Below are 20,934 nucleotides of genomic sequence, written 5' to 3'. Positions count from 1 at the left end.
TCACGCAGACTTCCCAAAACAACTGGTACGTCATCTTGTGACGACCTCTTCCACCAGCCTTCGTGATGTGACAACTTAACCCGCATCATTCGTCGTGAGGTCGAAGCAGCACAACCGGCGGCCCATTCATTCCCGCCATCTGATCATTCTCCAGCGACGCTCTCCTTGATACAAGCTGTCGTCCGTCAAGAGCTGTCAAACGTCGGCCTGCACTGCGTTCGTCCCATGCTCTCGGAACCTCTTTCTCCACGCAAGTTCCCACCTACCTCTTCTTACTCCTCTTATGGACAGCAGAACACATCCGAATGGCGCACCATGGACGAAAAGCCGATCTGTTTAACTGCCAACGCATTGGGCAAATCACGCCACTGCCGCAGTCACTGGACTTGTCCGACACGCTAATCTTCTGGCTATCACCCTCAAGAGATCACATTCGCTGTGGTTAGCGCTCTGCAGGATGATCAGGTCGAGCCTTTCACAGTCGACGATCTTTGCAGTTCAGCCCATACCGCGGCATCATCCCACGACAGTAGCGTCGACATTGAGAAGACGGTTTTCTCTGACCTTACACCTGCTCAAGCTGAAGCTCTCTGCCGCCTTCTTGAAGGCTATGACTATATTTTTTACTTTTACAATCGACCCTTAGGTTAAACGTCCGTCGTGACCCATCGCATAAATACTGGCGGTGGGAACCCTATTCAACAACGTCGATATCGTGTTTCTGCGTCGAAACGAGCAGTTATCCAACAGGACGTACATTATCGAGCCTTCCTGTAGTCCTAGTGCTTCTCCAGTCGTACTCGACAAAAAAAAGAATGGAACGTGGCGCTTTTGTGTAGATTATCGCCACCTAAACAAAATCACAAACAGGACGTTTAGCCTCTGCCACGTATTGATGACACTCTAGACTACCTTTACGGTGCCACTTATTTTTATTCTATCGACTTACGTTTCGCGGCTTCTGGCAGATATCCGTCGAAGACATGGACCGAGAGAAGACTGCATTTGTTACCTCTTACGATCTTTATCAGACGAAGGTGATGCCTTTTGGTCTCTGTAAAGCGTCGGCCACCTTCGAACGAGGACTCTGCTTCATGGGTTCAAGTGGTCCAATTGTTTGTGCTATCTGGACGGTGTCATCGTTTTCTCGCCAACATTCGACACGAATCTCGATCGTCTTTCAGCCATTCTTGACGTGTTCCGCCGGGCCGGTCTCCAGTTGAACTCTTCAAAATTTCACTTCGCTCGCCGCCAAATCACCGTCCTTGGACACCTCGGGGATGGTAGACGTGTGCGAATTGGCGCCGTTACGAATGTCCCCGACCCGAAGTCTACAATGGACGTTCGTAGCTTCGTAGGCCTGTGATCCTATTTCCGGCACTTCGCAAAGGATTTTGCCACCATTGCACGTCCCCTTACTGACCTCTTGAAGAAAGACGTCCGCCTTTCTTGGGATCCTCATCATGCCGCATCTTTTGTCATCTCACTACTATCCTTACCACGCCTCCAATCCTGGCCCAATTTGACCCTTATGCCTCAACGGAAGTTCGAACTGTTTCCAGTGGTCACGGCATAGGAGCAGTGTTAGTACAACGCCAGCGTGGACATGATCACGTTGTAGCCTATGCCAGGTGACTTCTATCATCTGCTGAACGCAATTATTCAATCACAGAGCGCGAGTGCCTCGCTCTTGTATAGGCAGTTGCGAAGTTTCGTCCGTACTTCTACAAACGCCCATTTTGTGTAATCAGAGATCACCACGCTCTCTGCTGGCTATCCTCGATCAAGGACCCCACGGGACGACTCACTCCCTGGGATTTACGCCTGCAAGAATATGCCTTCTCCTTGGTAAATAAGACGGAACGCTTGCACCAGATGCAGATTGTTTGTCGCGCTAACCAGTGGAAGAACCGGCAGACGCGGACGCAATCACTTCCGTTTTCTCTGTGTCCCAGTTTGCTTCAAATCGGCAAAAAGAACAACGCGCGCAATCTTTCGTTACGAACCCTAATCGACCGCCTGGACTGAACGCCTGGTGACGCCTTTCCCCGGATGTTTCACCTCAAGGAGGGGAGATTATACGTCCACAATTTCGATCACCACTGCCCGGACCTTCTGCTCGTCATCTATAACCGACAGGTTTTCCAAGTACGTTGCGGCCGACCACCAGGACTGGGATCTTCATTTACCATATAGGACGTTCGCATATAATTTATGGCGTCACGACACCGTCGGTTATTCAGCATTCTATCTCTTATGCGGACGGGAACATGCGTTGCCCTTGGACACCTTGCTGCCCTCTCCCGCAAATTCAGCCACTGAATTCGCCCGCGATGCGATCGCACCCGCCGACAACGCACGGCAGCTCGCCCGCACCCGTCTCGAGGCCTCACAGGAGCGTCACAGACGCCTCTATGATTGCCACCATCGCGACGTGCAGTTTTTTCCGGGCTCTCTTGTGCTTCTATTTTCACCCATCCGCCGTGTGGGCCTTTCCGAAAAGCTGCTGTCGCGTTACACTGGTCTATACCGTCTGGTGCGACAAGTTAACAATGTCATATATGAAATCATCCCCACTGTCCCTTCAGCGTCGTTGTCAGTTGCAAGTGACATCTTTCGCGTAGCAAGACTACAGCCATATCAAACACCTGTCATCGCGGGTGTGTAGCTTAAGCACAGGGACGGTGTTTCTACTGCCGGGGGTGATGATACGGAACAGCCTTCACAGTGTGGCTGCACTGGGGAGGAGGAAGACGACGTGTACCCGCTTGATATAGCGTCGCCACCTTGACATCCGTTTGCTTCCGTGTAAATAAATTGAAATAGCCTTGGGCATTAGCTACACGTAACATCATGAACTGATTGGACAGTGCATAAGAACGGCTCATGAAGCAGTCAAAACACAAGGAGAAGCACACCGTAAGAAATACAACTAGGACACAGCTGCATAAATACCTGAAAGCTGGCTTAGCATATTGGCAATGCTTTTCGGCCAGGAAGCCGTTTCCCTCGTTATACCGAACTTTTCCACGAATATCACGAGGAGGAGACCGAACCATAACCAGGGCATGCAAACCAGAAACGCAGCTGCAGCCATTGTAACCGGCACCGCCCAGCAGCGATCCATGGCGGTTGTTCCACACCCTTGACGGGAACAACCTCGTGGAACAAGCCTCGGTTGGATCTTCTCACATCCGCCGTTTAACGGGAGCGGCTGATCATGTGACTGCAAGGGAAGTTTTCAAAATATTAGCCTCTAGTAGATTCATGTAAATAATAGTCAATCTAGTGCAACATGAAATGTCAAAAAAGATGCACGGCTTGTTTCGAAAGTGGTTGTTCTGCTGAACGAGCTTAGTGCCTTGTTTTAGTCTCAGCGGAATGCTGAAACTGGATCGGGCAAAAGCTGCCATGACGAATCACGTCGTGGAAAGGTGGTATGCGAACACGAAAGACTGCGCCGACACGATTTTGTCTTATCGATGTTACTCGCATAGTAACGCTGACGGCAGGCAGCAGTTGCTAATTATATGTGAACGTAATACATTTCTTTAGTGTCAGTTAAATCCCCCGTCTCTCCTTTTGTTTTCGTTACCCGGATGTTCGACTTTATGCTAGAGTTATTTAAAGAGATCGCCCTACCCTTTTTATTTAGGAAACCTGAACAAAATGATCAAGGCATCTGTGCGATAAGTAATGTATATATATATATATATATATATATATATATATATATATATAGAGAGAGAGAGAGAGAGACTCATTCAAAGAAGTGCTGGCGCACGTATAAACGCAGAAACATTTATTTACGATGATTCGGCTGGGGTCCTGCCGAAACGACAAAATTAAATGTTAGTGCTTTTCTGCGTGCGCCTGCACTAAACACCGGGGTCTGGAAGAATGGTTCTTCATATATATATATATTGCCACGATGCGGAACTCACAGAAAAATATGCATGTGCACTTTATACAATAGAGCAACGATACATAAACGAGATCGCCGTCAATACGGATTCCACCTCGACGTCAAATCATCTTCTGCCTAGCGCCACTCTTGGTTGGGCCGTAACAATATATATATATATATATATATATATATATATATATATATGAAAGAAGCAGGGAAACCGAGTAGCCCTATTTACCTGCACCATGACCATGCAAGCCCAACCGACAATGATGCCAATGAGAGCGTGGGAGAAATTCGCTGAGGTTGAAGTTGACATGTAGAAAATAATACAGGAAGTCGCAATCAAAATGGACGGATAGATAACTTGCTGCCGTTGGGAGCCTAACCTAGACCCTCCGCATTGCGCCTGTATTGAATTACCGGCGGTTCTACGGCGTCGGCTATCAGTCTGACCACAACTTTTCGTATTTATGTTTGCTAGATCTAACCGTGGGGGTTTAGCCAGCGTCACTCAGAGCCATGTTTGGCACGTAAAACCCCAGAAAAAAAGAAGAAGCCATGGTGGCGAATCTCCAACATCCTTAGTTTGTTGGTTAAGATACCGCAAGTTATATAGTCGTCCGCATTCATTTCCCTTTTCTTCAGTATTTTATTCAGTTTAGTTTCAACCACAGCGAATTTCACTGTGTTTTTATTAGCTGCATTGTCTGTTGACATTACCCGTCGTGGTTGCTCAGTGGTGCATGGTTGCATGGTGGTTGCATGAGGGTGGGCAGCTGAGCACGAGGTCGCAGGATTGAATCCCGGCCACAACGGCCGCATTTCTATGGGGGCGAAATGCGAAAACACCCGTGTACTTAGATTTCGGGGCACGTTAAAGAACCCCAGGTCGTCCAAATTTCCGGAGTCCCCCACTACGGCGTGCCTCATAATCAGATCATGGTTTTAACACGAAAAGCCCCATAATTTAATTTAACTTTTCTTTTGACATTATATAGTCACAATGCTATATATATATATATATATATATATATATATATATAAATTATCTTCTTATGATATGACTAATAAACATCGGGTCCCTTGGCTTCCTTTCTTCCCGTTCATTACATAGCCAGGATCTCGAATCAGGAAGCATTGATGCCCTCAGGAAGCATGTGTGGGTTTATTGGCAAAGATGCCTTCCCCCAAAACGTTCACGCATACGCGACGCCTGCGGCAGAATGGATCTTCCACATCTGCCGCCAAGGCTTTGGTGGCGCTGGCTAACAATTCCACGGTTCGCTCTCGTAGATAAACAGAAATGCCCTAGAAAGTGGATGGCAAAACGGCGCAGCGGTAGCTTATTTGATAGGCTCTTAATCGGTAAGCGGTTACGTTCTCGCAATCCTTAGAACATCATTACAATCAATTAACACCTTTCTTGATCTGTGAGGCCCAACATTCGTCTTTCATCTATACCAAAAATAAACAGTAAATATACGCACAATTAGCTTCAATAAGTGCCAAAATAACTATAGGTTCTTGTTTTTCAGCTTCTAAGCATTGCACCCTTAATCTGGCAACCTTCAAAAAAGGGAGCACTCTCAATTTTTCGCGCACCTATCAAATAAAGGAAACGTAACCCCCTTTACTTATCGTAACTGGTAGTAAAGATGCACAGTAATTTGTCATGATTACGACCCAATCCTTTCAGCAAGAGCTGCTCAGAAACTTCTACTCAATGTGACGTTGAGTAAACGGGCACAATATTTTTGTTATGTTTTAATAATTTGGTGTATAAGAAGCTAATTTTGTAAGCCTGAACAATCTTATATTTCCAGCAACTTCTACGGAACGCACTCTGGTGGCATTAAAGAAAAATGAAGCACACGAGTGTTTCCTGCATTTCGCCGCCATCAAAATGCGGCCTCCGTAGACAGCATTCGATCCCGTGGCCTCGTGCTCAGCAGCCCAACATCATAACCACTGAGCAACCACGGCGGGAAATGGTTTAGCACTGCAGTGTTATAGAAAATTTATTGGTGAAGTTGAACGCAAGCAGCTGTTGTAGAAATGTGACGTGCGAGTTTAAGCAATATACGATCATTCTTCTTCATTGTTTCTTCAAGATACGATCATTCTTCTTCATTGTTTCTTCAAGATACGATCATCTTTCATTCTTTCATTATGATCTTTTGATTGTGACACTGTGCAAAAGTGAGATGAACTAGATAAGCCACAGTTTGCGGACACACTTCACTGAAAAGGACAAATGTACCACAAGTTGCCTATCTATGCAAATAATATATAAAATTTGTTGAAGTTGTAGTATGGGCTTACAAACAAACAATTTCAGGGAAGATCGATTAGCTGTTAGGTGATCTGTCAGAAAACCGTAGTGATGTTAAATAACTGGTTTTTATTTCTTCTTGAGGGCTGCTTACTTGTGGTGCCTCTTGCACTATCCCTATAAAAGAAGCATAACAAACACGGTATATAGTTCGTTCTGTGTAAACGTAGGGCTGTGTACAACAATCATTTCTTTACATTACATTATGTTACACCAGACCAGGATGTTACATTAGACCAAGGGGCCGGTGTTTGAATATCCGGCCTATGGTCGCTGAACGGAACCGCATGTTTTGACCTTGCATTACATTTCTTTGAGTGTGGGTGTAAACAGGAACGCTTCGGTTATTTTCAGGCACGATAACAAGCTACATGAATGATGACCGCTAATAAAAGATGAATACAGATTGTCCTTAACTTGCATCTGACCTGTGGCAAGTGTTAGATAGGGTAGACGGGGCGGTGTCTGAATGATCGAGCCAGGCACCATAAACAAAGGATAAAGAAAGACAAATTGACGCACTTGCCTGCGCGCTGCAAAGACATTTAGCTCTTTGTAGAACGACTGTCTTAAAAATGAGAGCTATATCAGTGCAATATTATCGCTCTCTCTTTATATATATATATATATATATAAGGTCGCACCCACCAAAACAGTTGGGTAAATAAACCTAAGATAACCGCGAAGTTGTGCTTATCATTTTTCTAAATACGCTTGCTTGGCCCATTAAAAAATCCAGTTACTAATACACAATATATATAGTGGATGTACACACGCCTCTTTTGTGTGTCTGTCTGCATATACCAATGCGATTGTGGTTACGGTTAAGTGAAAAAATTTGTCGCAGTTTCACCCGAATGGCGAAGCATCAATTGCGACCGCAAATAGTAGAGAGCTATACGGAGTAAGGGTAGTAGTTTTATCAGCTGTAAAAACTTGGACATGCAGCAGCACCAGCAACGCGCAGAACTGTTGTTGACGCCGTCGGCATTTTGCCCGCGTTCGTACCGAACGCGCGGCGTTGGTGACTGTTGCCGGTGCCTCTGGGGGCGGCTCGGAGGTTTTCGACGAGACCAGAATGGGACACTCGTCGAGCAGCGTCGAAAATCTTTCCCACCTTCTCGCCTCGCAATGTTTTTATATGATAAGTGGTTCTTGAGGGAAAGGGAAAGGTTGGCGCTATCTTCTGCAGCCCTTGAGGGAGCACGGCTCAGCGCCAAGATATAAATACGCATTTCGTGCCACAGGTAAACGTTGCCTTCACTCTCTCTCCCCCGTCCCCCCACGGCCTTTTGCGCGACGGAAGAAGTCGCGCTTGCTCTCTATATATGGTGACTGTAAAGGAGGAAAGAGACGCTTAAATCTGCAGCCCTTCAGGCAGCATGGCGCCGAACGCGCGTTTGCTTTCCGACGTGCGTTCGCTCCCCGTGAAAGCACGCGTCCCGCGCCCCCTCTCACTCGCACATACCGCGTCCGGAACGCGGCGACGATTTCATCGCTGTTGACGTCATACGGAACCTCACGGTGACGGCGACGGCGACGCCGACGGCAAAAATCCTGTTTGAGTGTCCATATAATTGCTATCGCAATAAAAAGCATCACTATTCTTTTTATGGCAATTGCAGCACTTAATTATTGAAAGAGAGAGCAAGATGAAACAGCATTGCTGAACACCTAAATTAGCCTACTTGGTAAAAGCTCTCAAATTATGAGCTTTAACATTGCGGCTAAAAGACTATTATGTAAGAGTCTGAAGCCATTTCGCATGCAGAGCTGCAAGACACACCCTTTGTTTTCATCCATTTGTTCACTAGGCAATTCTTGTTGTATATAAATAAATCATTTTTATGACTTCAAATGAAACTAACCGAACCCGGCCTTTTCTTTATTACATCATTTCTTAGAATGTTGGCACAGCCACCCATCAATGTCACGTCTGGCTCCGTGAAATGTTCATTACATGTGAATGAACTTGGAAAATGCATTTTTTCTACTTATTTATGTGATGTCGACAAGCTTTTTGATATTGCGTAATACTTTTGTAACGCATTATACAAAACAATTTTAGACATGATGTATGTTAAGTTAAACATGAAGTAAAAGTGAAGTAAAAGTAGAGCAACAGAAATTTGAAAACAAAAAACAGCCGTTTCTGTGACAACAAATACAATGTTGTATTTAGACACAAAATTTGTGTAAACTAAAATACAAACTAATAGGAAAATTACATATAAATGAAAGCAGGAAACAGAGCCTCTTGTATGAATCAAATTCAAAACTTGTATTTACAGATTAAGGTTGTGTACTTCTAACCAAAAATTAATAGTTTAATAACAGAAAAACTAGAAACAGAAATCAGAGCTTTTTCTGTAAATCAACACCATAAAATTGGCGCTTAAACAAAACATTTCTGTAAAAGCGAACCCTAACAGAAATGTTATCACAGAGTAGTGAAAAAGAGAAAACAGCTTTACAGAAATTTTATGAAAAGGCAGGTGTCATGTAAAATTATTTTCCTATTTTCTGCACAGTGTACCCAAGACAGAAGGAAAGGAAGAACTACGTATCAATAGTTGGGTGTTGAATGTAATCCTTGTTCTTGGGATGGAAGCCTAACCAACTAAAGTGCAAACGCCGAGAAGAGTCATTCGTCATGCTGGCCTCTTATCGCCAGAGGCACAATTGAATTAACAAATTTCAATTTTCCGAGGCATCTCAGTAGGCGTCCGTAGTATCTCAGTAAAGATACCAGCAGTCATAGAGGCATTGCTTAATCAAGGAGTACAGGAGGCATACGTGAATATCTTGGCAAATATCTACAAGGATCGCACAGCAACCTAGGTTCTCTACAAAAAAGTTGAAAGATACCTATCAAGAAAAAGGGTCAGGCAGAGAAACACAATCTCTCCAATGCTATTCACTGCATGCTTAGAAGTATTCAAGCTCTTGGACTGGGAAGGCTTAGGAGTGAGGATCAACGGCGAATATCTCAGCAACCTTCGCTTTGAAGATGACATTGTGCTTTTCAGTAACACTGCGGACGAATTACAGCAAATGATTGAGGACCTTAACCGAGAAAGTGTAAGAGTGGGGTTGAAGAATAATATGCAGAAAACAAAGATAATGTTCAATAGCCTGGCAAGATAACAAAAATTCAGGATCGGCAGTCAACCTCTAGAGTTTGTATAGGAGTAGGTTTATCTAGGTTAATTACTCACAGAGGACCCTGATCACGAGAAAAAAATTACAGAAGAATAAAATTGGGCTGGAGTGCATACGGCAAGCATTGCCAAATCCTGACTGGGAGCTTACCACTGTCGTTGAAAAGAAAAGCGTACAATCATTGCATTCTACCGGTGATAACATATGGGGCAGAAACTTGGAGGTCAACAAAGAAGCTCGCGAACAAGTTAAGGACCGTACAAAGAGCGATGGAACGAAAAATGTTAAGCTTAACGTTAAGAGACAGGAGGAGAGCACTGTGCATCAGAGAACAAACGGGGACAACCGATATTCTAGATAACATTAAGCAGAAAAAATGGAGCTGGGCAGGCCATGTAATGCGTAGGATGGATAACCGGTGTACCATTAGAGTTACAGAATGGATACCAAGAAAAAGGAAGTGCAGGCGAGAACGGCAAAATCTAGGTGGGGTGATGAAGTTGAAAACTGGCAGGCGCAAGTTGGAATCAGCTAGCGCAAGACAGGGGTAATTGGAGATCACACGGAGAGGCCTTCGTGCTGCAGTGGACATAAATATAGGCGGATGATGATGATGATGATGATGATGATGATGATGATGATGATGATGAATTTTCCGAAGCATGTCCGCATAAGCTTTCTACATGAGTATGTAACTTTGGATACTTTTCTTTGTAACTTGGTCTCATAACTTTGTCACTAATTTCATCCAGCCCTTCTACAGACCAGAATTTCCAGAGCTTGGTGGCGGCCGCCATGTTTTCGTTATGATGATGATGGGGCTGCGGGAGCGACACGGACGGCAGCGGACCGCAGCGCGTTTGAGGTTGTCGGCCGCCCGCAATGGTTGGTTCCGAAAGTGCTGCCGCCGCCTCTTCTTATCTGAATGCGCGAAAGAATGCCTTCTTCACTGCGATCTCATTTCAAATGATATCAATATACCACAAGTATAATTGACCGAGAGCACGATGCGGTGCCATCGGCTTCAACGGAGCTGCATCGTCTTCTGCTTCACTGCATTTGCAACGTGGTTCAATTGGCGAAGTTTTTTTTTGCGAGATCTCCAGACGTAATAAGTTTTTTAGGTACTGTATGAAATAGACTAGACGACATATAGTACGATATAATTTTTTTTAGAGGACGAGTATCATATTTGGGTCGTGCGCTTTCCTCATACATTGTGCTGCTTTTTTTACCCTGCTTTGTCACCTCGATCGTCGTATGCTGTTAGTATGCCTCGATCGATATGAGTACAATAAAGTGATTTTGTGTATATTGCACGCTGCACGCAGTCGCGGGAATAGCTCTAGCGCCTACGTATTTACGTAAGACTTGGACATGTAGCAAGTAAAAGCAGTATTTCACAATGATAACGGGCACACTCATCAACGTACGAAATTAGCGGGCCCATGCAGCGTGCACGCGATCGAAGCACTACATTTTATACAAATCACCAGCCCTTCCCCGGTCCAAAAAATAGGGGTAATCGAAGCTTGTCGTGTGTGTACCTGACCTACTACTTTGCTTCCCTTTCGTTGCAGCGCTTACCGGTTGGATTCACAGCGCGAGCCCAGTTTGTTCTTTCTCCTCTTCTCGCGAGTGATGGCGCTCGTGCACCAAATACAACATGCGCGTAGCAATATCAAGGTTGGGCCTGTCATTCCTGCGGAATTGCTTGAAGCGGGGGGCGAGGCTATGCTGCAGTACGAAAACAAAGCACTGAGTGCCTTAGCGAGGTTGAGCGACGTGATGTAGACAATGTAGAGCACTCCAATTGCCGCCACTGTTTCTTCACGCAAATGCAATGAAGATTTCCGTACTGCGACTGCATCCACTATTCACGCTATCAACTCTGTACTTTGCCATTTAGAGATCGCACATTTCCCGGCAAACCTAAATAAATGGCTGTCATTTTTGGAACAGTTTGAGGAGACAATCCACAATAAGCACACCGTAACCATGAGAAAAAAATTCACTATTTCAGGACGTACATACTTGCAAGACAAGGCCGCATCGCCTGCTGCTAATTTGCAGACGACTGAAGCACGCTAAAAGGACGCAATTGAAATTCTTCAGAGCAGATTTTGAGATCGGTTTCTCATCGGACACGATCATCTTTACCTTCTACGCACTCTACCAGCTGTTCATTCCTCAAGCGATCTCTTGAAATTACCTATTTTCTATGACGTTTTCCTGAGTCACCTCAGAGGCCTGCGAGTTCTGAACGTTTCAATAAGCACCAATATTGACATATATGGCTACGTAGTCTTTCATATGTTGTCGTTTACAATCATTGCCAACTATAATACCGAAGCACTGCGACATCCTCTGCCGGATTATGCTGTCACAGCTGACTCCAGGCTCCAAACATTATGGGCTTTGTCCGAATAGAAGTAGAGAGCCGAGAGAAAATTCAACGCATACTCGACGAAAAGAAACGCATGTCGATGCGCCTGCCTCATTAGGTTGGTCTTAATGTCGTCGTGGGGGAACGCCAACGGTCGAAGTTTTCTAAAACATTAAACGTCAGCTTCGAAGGGAGCCTGCTGTTTTAACGCAGTAGCGCTGTGGGCCCCGTGTCGAAGAAGATCAGGTTACGGTGTCGGGGTCGGCATCAGCGCCGGTGTTGGCGTCTCATGAGCGAAGTTACCGTATATATTAAGGTATATGTATATGCCACACCTTGCTATAATACATGCTGTACATTCGGGTTATATTGCCACACCATTATATGACTAAAGTTACTCATACCTTGTCAGAGATACTCGGCCAAGTTATTCCTCAGAATTTTGAGAATGACCGCACACAAACAAATGTCATGAAACAGACCACCGACAGCGCATGCATTTTATGCAAAATCTTCTCAGACTGAAAAATGAAAAGTTCGAAACAATAACAGAAACCTGAAAACGATGTAATTTGTTTGGCGCGGCTATGCAAAACCTCCGGGATCGGCCCACGCAAGAGGTCGGGTTTCTACCACAAAGCTCACCTTCGCGCATAGCGTTAGCCGCCAGTGTTTCCCAGTAAACAACAGTATACATAAGCTGCAGTTGCCGGAAGCATGAGAAGCAGTCAGAAATCTTTGAATGCTATCGCATTTCGTTCTGAAAGTGGCCCTCAGCCGCTTTATATAGAAGTGGAGAAATGCATCTAAAGTGAAAATAGGCTATTTTAGAAATACTTTGCCGCAAAACCAGAAGCGGAGTCCGCGAGCTCCACGCACCGCGTACGACAGCAAAACTTGAATCATAAGTTCACAGCAGCGTATGCTGCCACCGGACTATCTTATTTCACTAAGCCCGAAAATTATTTCAAGGCCCCTTTAAAGGCGAAGCTCAAGCGTTCTGACTTTTTTTTTGTAGGGACACGTCCCACAGTTCACATGAATGGTCATGTCTAGTGTCAAGCGAGCAAAAGAGCTATATTCTACGGATTGAAGACCACTGCTTGCGTTCTATTGTGAAGGATCGGCGTTGAAATGAATACAATGCACGCTTTACTTCTTCAAACTGCAAAAGAACACGCGCATGTTTTCTTTGTACTCAGGTGGCTACCAAAGGGTCATGGACTACTTATAAAGCTGGCGAAGCATATTATGCTCATACTCCGTAGGTTGTATTCTCGTGACGCATTTGTCAATGTTTGGCACCAGTTAGGCTAAACTTCTTGCAAGCCTAGTTGGATACCACCATCAAAACGACCGGCAATAATACAAAACCAGCTTGATACATTACCAAGGAGCTGGTTAAATGCGAGCATATTCTTTGGAAGATCCGCGTCTTCTAGCCTGCAGGGCTGTAAAAGGAACAGGATTCATATGGAGAGTAGTAGAAAGTAGAAGGTTTTGAAATAACGTCCCCAGTAGTGATGAAAAAGTACAATAAAATGAATAACAGTAAAATTGTCTTACTTGCAGCGCGGTTTTCGTTTGCTGATTCTGCAGACAACAACGCAACCGACAGAAGTGGGACTTCTCGATATACGACGTATAGAACCTAACGCCCTCGTGCCCTCATAAAATGGGCCGCAAATGGAAAAGTGCTAAAAAATGCCGGAGCAACCTCGTTTGAACGCGATGCTGCTACAGTTACTCTGCAGCGCTCTGCAGCTGCACGTACGTGCAGCTGCAAAAGGCAAGGATACAAGCCAGACCTATTTTGTGATTGAGGTAAAGCAAGTAAGAAAGAGAATCTGTTTTTCACGGCAGCTATATGAAGCGCTCCTTTATTGAAAATAAGTGGCGTACCATTAAGAGACATGAACTGGGCAGTATACGATAGATCAAGCACCGAATGGGTGCTGCTTATCGCTAGTATCCTTGTTGATTTATGTGAAGTGGTTAGCTTAGGCCAGGACGTCTGATGCGTAGAGCAGATAAGCCGTAGTCCATATAAGAAAAAAATGGGTTCCAGGTATGGGGTCATGTGGCCGCGACACGACTAATAGGTGATCGCGTGTAGAAATCTTCTTCTTGCAGTTGGCCCGAATGAGGCTAATGGTAACTGAAGTTTGTTTCTAAAAGATATGACTAACGCATACTCTTGCACCATTTTGCCTAAGCGCTCAAACATGGTCGGTAGTGCGAAAGAACGCACACCACTGAGCGCGAAGGTTAGCACCGTAACCACTAGGTGATGCAATTGGCATCGCTTGCACAGGTCGGTAAGGTACTCATGAGTTGACTGACTCACACACACTCAAACTCAGACGGGCGTGTGAGTCGGGGTAAGTCCGGCAGAGTAGAAGGTTTGGGAGTCCGAGGCAGTTCAGGTGAGTTAAATTTTGGTGAATTTGTGTCCTAGTGAGCCGGGCTGAGAAACGTTTGGCGAGTATGAATCGCAGTAAGTGCGGCTGAGTATTTATTTGGTGACCCGGAGTCGGCGTGATCTGTAAGCACAAATTATATTTCCTGAGTGAGTCTCAGTGAGTTTTAATTATTTTCCCCACGTATTGCTCATTTCGAAAAAGCCATGGCTTTGATTGCAGCGACGGCGGCAATGGGAAAACATCGTCCAGGCGAACATCCATGTAACAAAAACACCCTCGAACTCTTAGAACATCGTGTCAAGAAAAAAATATATCACCGACGATTGAAATATTCCCTAATGCGAAACTTGAGAGCAGCTCTATACGTGTTTTCACTTCGCGATACGTGTTTTCACTTCGATTTACTGGCGCGGACAATCGGTCTCGTGCGGCACGTTGCAAACGCGGCGAAGTGTGGCGCGACTGCCTCACTAATCGGGAGATCGCGAGAAGCAGCGCGTGGGTGACGCGTGGGCGTGATTCACAGCAGCCGCGGCAGACAGCCATCATCCCCGCAGTGCGCGCCTTGCGCGGCATAGAGATTCATCCAATAATTACTAGAGAGAACACTGGCGCTTCGATCGTTCAACCATCATGGCAATGATGGGAAGTACATGGTATGATCTTCGTGCTTGAATTCAGACGCTCCTATGGCTTTTTTTATTGTACGCTTTATCTGCCTTGACAGTCCTAAATTTTAGAGGAATGTGTACTTTTATGTTCTTCCAAATTGCACCTGCAAATTTCCTAACTTTATCACCTCACCTAGTTTTCCGCCGTTTTGGACTGCGCTTCCCTTCCTTGGTATCCATTGTGTAACTCTAATGGTCGACCTGTTATCCATCCTACGCATTACAATGCTTGCTTAGCTTAATTTTTTTCTCTTAATGTCAACTAGAATATCGGCCATCCTGGTTTGCTTTCTGATCCACACCGCTCTCTTCCTCTCGCATAATGTGGCATCGCTATAGCATTTTTCGTTCCATCGCTCTCCGTGCGGTCCTTAACTTGTTCTCGAGCTCATTTGTTAACCTCCAAGTTTCTGCGCCTTATGTTAGCACCGGTAGAATGCAATTATTGTACACTTTTATTTTCACTGACAGTCGTAAGGTTCCAGTCCGGATTTGGCAATGCCTGCCGCATGCACTCTAACCAAATATTATTCTTCTGTAAATTTCCTTCTCATGATCAGGATCCCCTGTGACTAATTGACCTCGATAAACGTGCTCTTTTACAGACTATAGAGGCTGACTGGCGATCCTGATTTCTTTTTTCCTTGCCAGGCTATTGAACATTATCTTTGTCTTCTGCATAATAATCTTCAACCCCACTTTTACACTTTCTCGGTTAAGGTCCTCAATCATTTGTTGTAATTCGGGTCAATTGTTGCTGAATAGGACAATGTCAACCGCAAACCGAAGTTTTCCGAGATACTCGCTGTTGATCCACGCAAGACAGGGCTAATGGGAGATTGCAGGGAGAGGCCTTCGTCCTGCAGTGGACATAAATTTAGGCTGAAGATGATACTCTTTTGAGTGCACAATACTCCGCGAATACACACAATTGCTATAATTGCAGTGGTTCAGCCTGTCGAGGTGGGCAAATAGAACCGCGTCAGGTGTCTCAACGCGCTGACTTGCCCGCGAGAAATTGATTAGGGCGTTCTAAGCAACCCGTCGATGCATGCGTCCCTGGCGTAATGCTTTCAATATCGGGCTTCTGTAATAGAAGTCCCGGGCACCAATCCTGCCGCCGGACACTTTTAATAATGTTTATTTATCTATTTAATACACAGTACTTCATTGAAAATGATGACTTTACGAAGTCACAATGCCGTTTTAAGCCAGGAGGACGAAGTTTAGGCGAATTCCATGTACTTTTCATAATTTCCATGCTGGCTGAACTACTGCGCTTTAAAGTCTCATAGACACTAGCGCCAGAGTTCGCTCACGCTTTCGCCACACCCTTCTCCTCCGCTTTCCGCCTCAGGCTTCCATGTCACTCTCCTCCTCCGCGTCCCCTTCGCAATCTCTGTGCTCTCGCACGACATGCCCTCCTCCGTTTTCCGCCTCATGCGTCTGCCACTACCCTCTTTCTCCGCTGTCCTCCTCACGCTCTCTTCGCTCTGGTCGCTTTTTTCATCCCCCGCTGCGCTCCGATTTCACTGTTTCATCCGCTGCGTTACTACGCTCGGTCACGCCGACGCTCGCCGCAGGAACAGGCACCTAAATGCTGCGCTCTAAAAAAATCACATGGTGCAGTGCGGCCGCCGTCGTATAGTCCGCAGTACAACGCCCCTGTTTACGTTGCATACTCATGGCTACTTGAACCACTCCCCCCCGCCCCTCCCTAAACCCATATACCATGCTTTCGTGCGCCCTTTTAGCGTCAGGCTGTAGCCGTCGTCGCGCAGGCAAGGGATGTAGGGTGCCGCTCAGTCTAGACTTGCGGCACCATACTGCGACATGCCTCCAATCTTCTCCCTGTTTCTCTCGTGCATCTATTGTTTCTCCTTAAACTGTGTCCACTTCTCGCGCCTCTGCAACCTGATAGAAAGCGCTTGGATGGGAAGTGGGGAACCTTTTAGGGGAGCGCGAAGGATACGCATGGTACCATACGAGCGTAGCTTTCGCTTTCCCCTTCACCATTGTGACGTAGGTCCCACATTGCCAGACCCTATGACCACGGCGGCATCGCGAAAACCGAGTGAGAACGACGTCGTGTGCCCAGTTTGGTCGGTTCAGTTAGCGTTCGTTTTGCGCCCTCGTTCGGCCTTCTTTCTCGTAATGCCACGATGCGCTCCATAATGCGTCCCTCGTCAGGCAGGACCAGACACTGACTCTCCCCAATGGTACCATCCTTCACAGCATTGACCATCGTCGTGACCGCCCATCCTGTCTAACGTGTGGGGATTACTCCGATGCTCTCTATACATAAAGCATCTGCCACTTAGCACGCTCATCACCGTTCTACCACACATCCCGCAGCGCTACTTAAGAAAGTTTGACCAAGGGCCCACGGGACATACAGCCAAAGATCTGGTCTCGCCTAGTTTGAAAATAGATAACCCAATGAAGAGAGTGGTGCCGGCTTCTCCGATTGGTCCGCTTCGTCTTACTTATAATAGCTTGCTGCGGTTGGTCGAAATAGCGGCGGCGTGTAACGGAAGGATAAAAATGCCGCTAAACCGGATCCTCGGCAGGGAATAGTTGGCAGAGCGATGTCGTATGCGTGCCGAAAGGGCTCGATAACGTTTTACTGTCACGCAAATAGGTTTATCATGCGCAAATAAATACATGCTCTCCGGCTGGTGCAAGCAGCGAGAGCCTGAGCGATCGGCGGGCAGCCATCTTCTATTCCTTTCGGAACGGGGCTGTCTGTGGCTATTCAGAAAAAATTTCAGTTTTGTTCAGCATAATAATGCATTTTTTTCGCATACACGTTACTTTGACGTGGTGAGTTTTCGCGGTTTTGTGAGGTCGCGTGACAGACAGGCGAAGTGGGCGTAGCCAGAAAACATTGGACCAATAGCAGAGGGCTAATAGTGAAAAGGCGTCGAATCAGGAATGTTTTTCTTTTGTGCGGTTTAATCATGCATAATCAGTGTGTACACGTTATATCAGATGGGGAGCTATCGCGGTTTTCGTGACGTCGCGTGACAAACAGGCGAAGTTGGGAGTGGCCAGAAAATGCTTTGACCAATCGTGGAGGCTGATTGCAGAAATTGGAATCAAAACAGTTTGGAATCATTTTACGTTATAGCGCCCCATTACTGCTTCTGCCCTGCTACTGTGGGATCAGCTGTCGGAAATGCAAACTGGGTGTTCGCTAATGCACTGTGCCCAATTTATGCTGCAAAATGTGTAACGATAAAGGGAAGACGTGTGCGGCAGTTCGCTGCAAAAATAGTGATTAGCGTAATTGGAATGGAATCAACCTGTGTCGCCGCTGCTACATAAGGACTGCCTTTGTTGCCGCCCTTCGCAATGCACGGCTTCCCTCAAGGACAAAAAAAAAAAAAGATCATTCATCCGCCTGAGCTATATAGCTAACCTCCAAAGAAAGGACTTCAACTCCAGAACGTCGGCACTTAAGAGTGAGTACCGCTCGTTACAAAAGGAAGTAGTACCCTTACTGGCATAGTAAGTTTCTCGCACGTTATCTACACACATCCACCCCTACTGGCACGCAAACTTACGCCCACCCTATTGCCAATGTATCAATAAGTGAATGGGCGCACACTTGAAACAATGTGTGCTGAAGCATGAGTGATGGCGACTATACCGACAAGACACGAATGTTTGAAGCTGAACGTTTCGTGACGGTCCACAGAGTAAGCGTGGGGCTAGCGATAATACGTCTTTGCTACAAGGTACCGCAAAATATAGAACATTTACATTCCGAGCTGTGTCCGCAGCAAGAACAAATCTATCGCAGCAGAGCACACCCGCGAGCAATTAGGCTGCAAATAAACAATCAGATAGTGGCCGCACCGAGGAACCGAGGAATTTCACTGAGTCCGAAACATGACAGGCGTTGATTCAAAATGTTTCCCAAATACAGAACGAAGAGCACACTGATCCCGACCTAATTCATTAGCGGTAAGTCTGGATAGCTTGGAATACATTTTATAGCCGCGATTTTAGTACAATCACCGTATACGCTGCTCGCGCCGTTTGGACAAGGCGTAATGAGCTCTGAAAGCACTTAAATACCCTCTAAAGCTGTGGTCAAAGTTTCGTGTCGTGCACAATTAACGCCACCGTTTACGATATGCGTCGATCGAAACGGAGGTTTGTTGTGCCGCACCGGCGTCACGCCCTTGCATTGTAAACGCGGAGGCAACGGAGCTCGGAGGGATCTGAGGCAAGCAATGGATGCGCCACCACGTGAATAAACATGGCAGCGACCACGGGAGAGCCGCGAAAAGGGTCAATATCATCCATTTTGAAGGGGTCACGGAACGCGCCTTACCCCCACCGCATTGATGATCACCGGTTGCACATGGAATGACGATGCCGACAAAGCACTGCCACAAATAAATGCTTTCTTTTTTATTGCGATAAAGACTTTATGTTAAGGCATAAATCTTGATGTGTATATGTGTATTATATGTGTGCTGTGAGGCCTGTGTTGTGTAGGAATTGAAGCAGTGTTTTGTGGAATCTGTTATCATGTATCCAGCGGTCATAGCTGGTTGTGACACTAGCGGAAGCCGGCTTGCAGTAGGAGACGCGAGCGTTCCGATTGTATGCCGCTACATGTCCTTATTAGGTGGTATGCATCTGCTTCCATCACAGGGACGGAGCAGTATGGACACGTAGCACCCAGTGGTAAATGCTCAGCCGTATAGGTCCTATATATCAACCATGATGGTCCTATATAGTTCTTATAATAATGCTTTATGAATTCATGTCGTCATGTGTGAAAACATATAGGTCCTGTATGAAAGCACGTAGCTCCTGTAGGAAATCTTATAGGTTTTTTCAGTAGAGATATGGTTTCACCATCAGTGAAATAGTGTTCATTCGGGCGCTCGATCTGGAAATGAAGTCGTCGGCAATCTTATGAAAATTGACGTTGCGGATTTTTCTTTGTGGGCGTGCAAATCTGCCAAATGGTTTAAACGGGCTTGTCCAGTCGTCGACCGCAAGTCGGCGCCTATATGCTTGATACTTATCCATACCGTTCTGAAATACATGACACAGTGCGTTCTTTTCTCTTTTTAACAGCGAAGCTGTTTTAGCCAGCCGTAATTTGTGGTGCGTATCAAGAAACTACCAAGACAGAAAATAAAATAAACTTTCTTCCCGAGGCAGTATTCGAGCCCGCGTAACCCTGGTCCCAAAGCGAGCGTCGTAACCATTAGGCCATACAGCCACGCTAGCAGAACATGCATTTATGCGAACCATATATGATTCCGTACAAGAGTCGACGTCTTCGTCCACAGCTAGCGCGTTCGTACGCTCGTGCTCTACGAGGTAAAGAGGTTTTGCGCACTATGAGAGTGAGAGAGAGAGAGACGCATTCATGGAACGGGTCTCCTGGAACGCGGTGTCGGCATTGGAACGCGGTGTCGGTGTTCTAAGCTGCGCTATGCAACGCGCAGTGACGGCCGTCAGTCCGAGACGCGCGAAAAGAAATTATCATCATCATGAGTAATCAGATGAAAACTTCGCGTGCACTTCCGGAAAATGCTGGGCTACGTTCGCCCAGCTTCGCTGTTTTAAGCGTTGCGCGGCCGAGTCCAAGGTTAAGCGTTTTTTTTTAACAACGGAGCTGTTGAGGCCGGCCGTAATGTGTGCCGCCGGCCACTGCGTTGCCTAGCAACCACCTCGCGGTGCGTCGCGCGCTATGCTCGGGAGACAGAAAGAAAAAATGAGAGCGAGAGAGAGAGAATCAAATTATAGCAGCACTCTTGTGAAACGACGATGACGACGACATTGAATACATGTGCGGCGCGTCGCGGAAAGAATAGAGAGCATGAGGTGGCGCGGCGGAGAAGAAAAAAAAGAAGAGGTAGAAGGCACGAGCGCAGCAGAGACTGGTTCGACATAGAATTCGAAGAGCCAGGGCTCGGGAGGGTGTCCGGGTGAACCGCTGCGCAACCTCCTGACCGGTCGCGCTCCTGCGGATGTCTGTGACCAGTGCGGCGACTACGTGCCCGCGAGACTGTTCCCGC

At 46.3% G+C, this 20,934-nt stretch overlaps 1 protein-coding gene across 1 annotated transcript in view; it reads right to left on the bottom strand.

Moving 5' to 3' along the window:
• The window catches only part of LOC125943988 (uncharacterized), a 136,853-nt gene that overhangs the window by 94,228 nt on the left and 21,691 nt on the right, over positions 1-20,934 (bottom strand). The window lies entirely within an intron of this gene.

Source organism: Dermacentor silvarum, chromosome 3, assembly GCF_013339745.2.
Source record: "Dermacentor silvarum isolate Dsil-2018 chromosome 3, BIME_Dsil_1.4, whole genome shotgun sequence".
Lineage (NCBI taxonomy): Eukaryota > Metazoa > Arthropoda > Arachnida > Ixodida > Ixodidae > Dermacentor > Dermacentor silvarum.
The sequence above is the reverse complement of the archived record's forward strand: the minus strand, read 5'-3'. Positions and strand labels throughout refer to the sequence as shown.